Source organism: Microcaecilia unicolor, chromosome 1 (genome assembly GCF_901765095.1).
Source record: "Microcaecilia unicolor chromosome 1, aMicUni1.1, whole genome shotgun sequence".
Taxonomy (NCBI): Eukaryota; Metazoa; Chordata; class Amphibia; order Gymnophiona; family Siphonopidae; genus Microcaecilia; species Microcaecilia unicolor.
In genome coordinates this window covers 611,260,326-611,267,640 of record NC_044031.1, presented here as the reverse complement: position 1 = coordinate 611,267,640, position 7,315 = coordinate 611,260,326, and the positions used below count along the sequence as shown (strand labels likewise).

The following is a 7,315-nucleotide window of genomic DNA, read 5'->3' as shown; positions in this document are numbered from 1 at the left end:
CAGCTATGCGCGTCAAGTGGCTTTTAACGTGCATAAGTCATTACCACACAGATACCGCGTGAGACCTTACCGCTAAGTCAATGGCTGGCGGTAAGGTCTCAGACCCAAAATGGACGCACAGCAATTTTCATTTTGCCGCACGTCCATTTTCGGCAAAAATTTTAAAAAGGCATTTTTTACAGGTGTGTTAAAAAATGATTCTGCGCGCGCCCAAAACACGTGCCATTTTCCAGCGCACCTTAGAAAAACGGACCCTCTATTTACTTAATGCTATTTTCGGTGACTTGGCCCACAAAAACTGAACCAATTATTTTTCTAAATAAAATTGGTGAGGGAAAAGTATGGGGAACATGCTTAGAATATAGGTAATTTTATGGACAATCATCATTTTTATGGTGTCTAATTTCCCCCACCAAAAATATCTTCTGGGATATTTTTTCATATTAATTGTAGAGGAAATATGTAGATCTCTCTATAAAAAAAAGAAATAAAAAAACAAAATATTTAATATTAGAAGACATGCACCTAGGATTAAATTGAGGTATATGAAATGGGGTACATGTTGAATTCAGAGGCATTAATTCCATCTTGTTCCAATTTATATTATATCCAGAAAAGGATGAGAAATTTGTGATTAAAAATATTAAATGTTTAATAGAATTATAAGGGTCAGACAGATAAAGTAACACATCGTCAGCATATGCTGACAATTTTATGTCTACACCTGAAATATTAAATCCTAGATCTTTTTCTTGCATGCTGATTCCTAAGGTGGATTCTAGCATCAAGTAACTATGATTCAGACTATTCTTCCCAATGTGCATCATTTTGCATTTGTCCACAATAAATTTTATCCGACCTTTGAATGCCTAGTCTTCAAGTTTCCTAAGGTCTTCCTGCATTTTTTCTTAATCTGCAAGTGTTTTAACAACTTTAAATAGTTTTGTGTCATCTGCAAATTTAATCACCTCACTTGCTGTTCTGTTTTTCAGATCATTTATAATTATGTTAAATAGCACCGGGCCCAGTACAGATTCCTGCAGCATTCAACTGTTCACAATACACTGAAATCTTCTGCCCAATGTGAGGTGGTGGCCAAAAAAGGATGCTAGGCTTATTAAGAAAGGGATGCAAAATAAGACTAATATTATAATGCCTCTGTATCTGTCCTTGGTGCGACCTCACCTTGAGTATTACGTTCAATTCTGGTCGCTGTATCTGAAAAAAAAGATGTGGTAGAATTAGAAAAGATTCAAAGAAGAGAACCCAAAATGATAAAGGGGCTGAAATTCCTCCCATATGAGGAAAGGCTTAAGAGGTTAGAACTTTTCAGCTTGGAAAAGAGTCAGCTGAATTGGATATGATTGAGGTCCATAAAATCCTGAGTGGTATAGAATGGGTAGAAGTGAATCGATTTTTCACTCTTTCAAAAAGTACAGACAAGGGGACACTCAATGAAATTACATGGAAATGCTTTTAAAACAAATAGGAATATTTTTTTCTCTCAAAAATAGTTAAGCTCAGGAACTCACTGCTGGAGGATACGGTAACAGCGGTTAGAGTATCTGGGATTAAAAAGGGTTTGGACAAGTTCCTGGAGGAAAAGTCCATAGTCTTTTATTGAGATGGACATGGGGGAAGCCACTGCTTGTCCTGGGATTGGTAGCATGGAATGTTGCTATATTGGGTTTCTGCCGGGTACTTGTGAGCTGGACTGGCCACTGTTGGAAGCTATATTATAGCACTTTAATGTTTTGTGCATAAGAGGTCGTTGGAGATCAGTGATGGAACTGATCTATCAGTAGCCTGTATTGGCAGAGGGTGCATGCTGTAGGAAAGTTTGATAAGTATTATAGCACGGGGGTGCATTTGCATGCATAAAAATTATATAAAAACACATTAAGGAGAAGTTCTGTGATTGAGATGCTTGTCCACCCTTAGACATGTAAAACACTTTGTGTAGTCTCGTTTGGGTGAGTTTATACTCAGATCTCTCCTTATATCCAGTTATATATAGCACCTGCTGAGTTGGTATACTCCTGGGTCAATTCTTTCACTGACATTGTTTCCATTATATCATACCCTGGTTTGTATGACTGTTGGTTAGACTTTTTACCAGAGGTAATTTGGGGATTTTAGGTTTTTTGATTGTTGGTTTACCACAATCAGTTGTACCGACGGTAACATACAAGGGGAGGATTATCCAGGACAGAAACATGCGAACAAGGATGCTTAAGTATATGCCTAAAATTAGACTAAAAAATACATCTTCAATAGGACTTTGAATTTAGAGAAAGATTGTTCTGCACATAACATGGGAGATAGGACATTCTGTAATCATGGTGCAAGAAAGAAAAAGCTGACCGGCTGATATTCAGAAAGCGGCGGTCAGCGTTTTTTAAACATTAACCGTTGCTGGCTAGATGAACCTCTGATATTCAGTGCCAGGCCATGTCTGGGCACTGACACTGAATATCGGGGGCTAATTTTGATGGGGCTAGCTCCTGGAGCGTATGCGGGTCCTTGCCAATATTCAGCCGGGCCCACATTAGACAGTTGTGCAGCATAACTTAAAAATCCCCCCCAGGGCCTCTGATCCCCCTTCCAGAGCAGGACCCCTCCAATGAATGAGCAAGCCCCTTCTGATCCCCCTCCCCCTGTGTAATAACCCCCATCCCCTCTACCTGCCATCATATACTCCCTCCCAGAACTTACCTGGTATTGGGGGTAGAAGCAAACCCCACTTGCTCCTGCCCCTAGCGGTAGCTTCCAGGAAATGGTAAACTTGTGGTACTGTGCAGTGGGCTTCACTCCTGCCCCCAATGCACCCACTGAACCACAAAATCTCTGAAATCATGGCTAATACAGCCACGTACATTTACACTAGCTCGAGAGTAAGTGTATATTTAACAGTGTATGCACATATTTTGTGACTCTACCTGAACTCCTCCATGGAACTCGCCTACCTTCAGAGTTCAGTTAAAACTATTCCCCAGATTCTTTATAGCTCGCTGAAATCCAAGCGTATTCTATAACAACACATGTAACTTAATTTGCTTAACAAGCTAATCAGCATTGTTAACAGCACTTAACAAGCAATAATGAGCATACATTTACAATAATTAATATTTACACACATAAATCGCTAAGTGTATTCTGTAATGCACAGCGCCTAAATTTTAATGCGTGTAGGCAAAAAGGGGTGTGGTTATGGGCAGGGAAGTGGGCATTCCAAAATTTACATGCACTGTTACAGAATATGGCCCTCTGCACCTAAACGTACATGCTGGAATTTACACCATATTTTCGTTGGTGTAAATGGATGCGCGTAGTTTTAGGCGCTAGGATATCGACTAAGCATATTCTATATACTGTGCCTAAATCTAAGCATCGCTTATAGAATACATTTAGGCGGAAATGTTTTCCACATGGAAATTTTTTAGGCACCATATCTAGAATCCCCCCTATATGCCTTCTTCTAACCACATACACTTTTATACATGGCATAATTTTATGAGGCTTTATAAGCATAAGATGGTTTACAAGTGAAAATCTTTTTTTTTTTTTAAATCACCCCTGTGTAAATATTACCAGCTTTGTGAGTCAAGTCACAAAACCTTTTCCTATATGCCCTTACATAGCCACATACAGAAAATCTCTTCACCTCTGTATTTTCTGGTAATGATAACTGCAATTGTTTTATTTATGTGGTGTTTTTCATGTCCTTAGAATGACTCAAGTGCAATTTATTGTGCCAGTTGAAGTGAAACACAATTGTATATTGCCAGCTACCAATCAAAAGCCCTTTTCAAGGTACTGAACATTAAAAGCATAATAACAAGATACAAGAAGTAGGATAAAAATAATTGGCTTTGGTCTATTATTTTGCTAATTGGGCTTTCACTTTAGGGTCACTAAACCTTTGGTTATCCAGCTTTAATGAAGAACCTGTATTTTTGTCATAGTTGCACAGTTGTTGTCTGATTTGATCACAATAACCATTCTGGAAGCAATTTTCAAGTGGATTTAAGTTGCGTAAATAGGTATCTTCACAAGTAGCTTTTGCTTGCCCTTGCTCAGAAATGTCTGCCTCACACTGGCTAAAATTATTGGTGGACTCCCACCAAACAGCTGGATTAATAGCGGCATTCTTGGGGCTCTACTTAGAATGAGGGAATAAACAGGACTCACACATCCACAACTTAGTTTTCTTTTCTTATTTATAGGATTTCAAATAAGCCATTCAGGCAGCAAAAACTTGTACAGAAAAGCAAGATAACAGAGAAACAGAAGCTATAAGAAAATATCACATATGAAGATATCCATACACATATTGACATTGCTTAATTTCTAACGTTAAGAGATCCAGTATCTTAGAGGAGATAAGGAAACACATTTGCATTTTCAGCCGAGTGTGTGCAGAGAGTGGGAACAAAATCATGGAGTCATTTTGTACACATACCACATGAACAATTTTCAAAGTGTAATTACTTGCGTAGTCTTCTTTTGTAAATTAGCTACAAGTTGTGAGTACCAAAATGTGCATTCCTTGTAATGCCATGATCTATTGAACTTTACACTTATGTTTTATTTAGTTTGGGGGTCTTTTTCTAAAACGCTCTAGCATTTTTAGCTCACAGTAGACCGGCGTATTCCTGGATATTCAGTGCTGGGCCATGTTCGGTCACTGGCATTTAATATCTGGGTTTATGTGTCTGTCTATCTCTTATGCAGTTAAGTGTGATATTCAGCACTTAACCACCTAAGCGACACCACATAAAGATAGGATTGACTTTTATGTGGTCTGATTTTGCCTCTTAACTTAGGAACCCTTTTACTAAGCAGCGGTAAGCCCACCGTGGACTTACCGTGCACCATTTCAAAACCAGGGGCGTAGCCAGACAACAGATTTTGGGTGGGCCTAGGCAAAAAGTGGGTGGGCACCAAGTGTTCTACCCCCCCCCCCCCAAAAAAAAAAAAAAATAGCTCAGTTGGCAGGAAAACGCTTCTTTCCACCTTGGCAGTCTGCAGCAGGCATGCGCTGAAAACTGAGCATGTGCAGATGCCGGTATCATGGAGAGTAGCATTTTAGTTACCATAAGGGGGAAGTCTTCAGCTGGCGGAGCTTGGGATCCCCGCCAGCTACTGTTAAATGTGTGCTACTGTTGAGTGGACCTGAGCCCTAAGTGGGTAGGCTCCGGCCCACCCAGGCCCACCCATGGCTACGCCACTGTTCGGAACTACCTCTGGGTTACTGCAGGAGCCCGGCAACAGTTCTCACCCCTAGCATGCACCATTTCTGGCGCTACAAAAACACGTCCTATTTTTGTATCGCTGGAACTTAACTGGTGGTAATAGGGCAGCACCATGCGCTGCCTGGTTACCAGCGGGTTAGTGCAGGAGCCCTTACCACCATCTCAGTGGGTGGAGGTAAGGGCTCCCCACTGAAATGGCCACTTACCGCACGGTCATTTCTTTTTCCCCAAAATTGACAGCTTTTTACCCACTGCGGTAAAAGGGGGCCTCAGCGCACAACACCTTCTGACACTAGCACAGGTCCCCTTTTTACCACATCTTAGTAAAAGGACTCCCTAGGCATGAGTGCCAAATCTACCCCTGGACCACAAATTAAAGCCCTAACGCTGCTTGATGAATTCCACTCCCCCTAATTCACACTATTCTATAACATGTGCACATAATTGTGGGTGACATCTATGTCCTGCCCACATGAATGCCCCTTTGTAATTGTGTACTATGCAGCTTTTACCATGAGTACAGAATACCGCTTAGGGGAGATTCTATATATATAGTGCCTAAAAAATCAACGCGGAAAACATTTCCATCTAAGCGTATTCTATAAGGACACCTAGATTTTGGTGCAGTATATAGAATACACTTAGTTGATATCCCAGCACCTAAAATTACGCACATCCATTTACACCAATGAAAATATGGCATAAATCCTGGTGTGTAGATTTATGCACACTAAGCCATGTTCGAGAACTACATGCATAAGTTTTAGAACACCCACAAAACCCATAACCACACCACTTTTGCCTGTGCGCATTACAACTTAGGTGCTCTGCATTATAGAATATGCTTAGCGATTTGTGCACGTAAATTCTAATTATTGTCAGTTAGTGCTCATTAATGCTTGTTAAGTGCTGTTAACAATGCTGATTGATTTGTTAAGCCAATTAAGCGTGCTGTTACAGTATCTGCTTGGATTATGGCGTGGAATGCTAGGTACCCAGTATAGAATCCAGGGGATAATGCTCAGACCAATATAAAAGGCATTACAGTAGTTTAGCCATGACATTATGTCATGAACCATTGTGATTTTGTAGGTGCTGTATGTGATAGAAACAGTTTTTTAAAGGTTACTTCAACTTGTGGGAGGAAAGACTAGTCTAGTGGTATCCCAAAATCTGCAACCTGTGATTTTAGGGGTCATTCAAAATTCCTGCAAAGGGATTTTGGTGAGCTTCATTTTGCACTTTACAGCTTTGCTGGTGACAGGAAAAGTGGCAACTTTTGGAAAAGGACACCTCCCATCCCAAATTTTCAAGGCCATTTACACTGGAAAACAATCAAACAGCCATACAAATTGGTCATCTGAAAATGGTCCCACCTCAGTTTAATTAAATTGTGACAATGTAAAAGGTATAGATGCCATGTCTGTGGGTACTTGAGCAACACTGTTATCCAGGGAGGGGTAATGTGTTTGTGTTGAATTTAGCCTGCTCAATCATTTTGAAAAGTTGACAACTATGTTTACAGGAAATATTCCTGGAGACACGTTTAGGGTCAGGAGTGGAAAATCAGCTTGTGCAGATTGGATTGTCCAATTCTATCAGCATGTTTTCCCATGAGAATAGCATCTATAGAGAAGCAGGCTCCATTGTCTCCAGGTACTTTTTACCAACCTGAAGTTTTAAAGTGAAAGCATGTACTGTAAATGTAAAAATTAATGCAAAATTCACTGATAAAAAATACCCATAGACTTTGTCCCAATGTCAACGGTTAGAAATTTCCTCCAGAAATGAGAAGAGATGGGGGTGGATGGCTAGAGTGTCTTCAAATGATGACTAGTTTGAAGTTTCCCAGTGCACCTTTGGTAAACCTACACAAGCTTATAGTAGTGACTCTGATTCCATAATACAATAATTCCAGTTCATTAAAAAAGAACTCAGGCAGTATGATGTGTGTAATCCTCTGTACTATTAGTACCAGGGGTAGAAGCTGGATAGACTTCCCCAGGGGATTACTAGAGGAAGCTGGCTTCTCCAAACAAAAGAAGGGAAAACTCAAAACT

At 40.2% G+C, this 7,315-nt stretch overlaps 1 long non-coding RNA gene across 1 annotated transcript; it reads right to left on the bottom strand.

Annotated features, from left to right (window-relative positions):
• Positions 1–784: 784 nt before the first annotated feature.
• Positions 785–6,928, bottom strand: LOC115460463. The gene is made up of 3 exons (XR_003940506.1): positions 6,916–6,928; positions 5,316–5,320; positions 785–896 (listed from the first exon to the last, which is right to left on the bottom strand). It is a non-coding gene; the product is annotated as an uncharacterized LOC115460463 (long non-coding RNA).
• Positions 6,929–7,315: the final 387 nt, after the last annotated feature.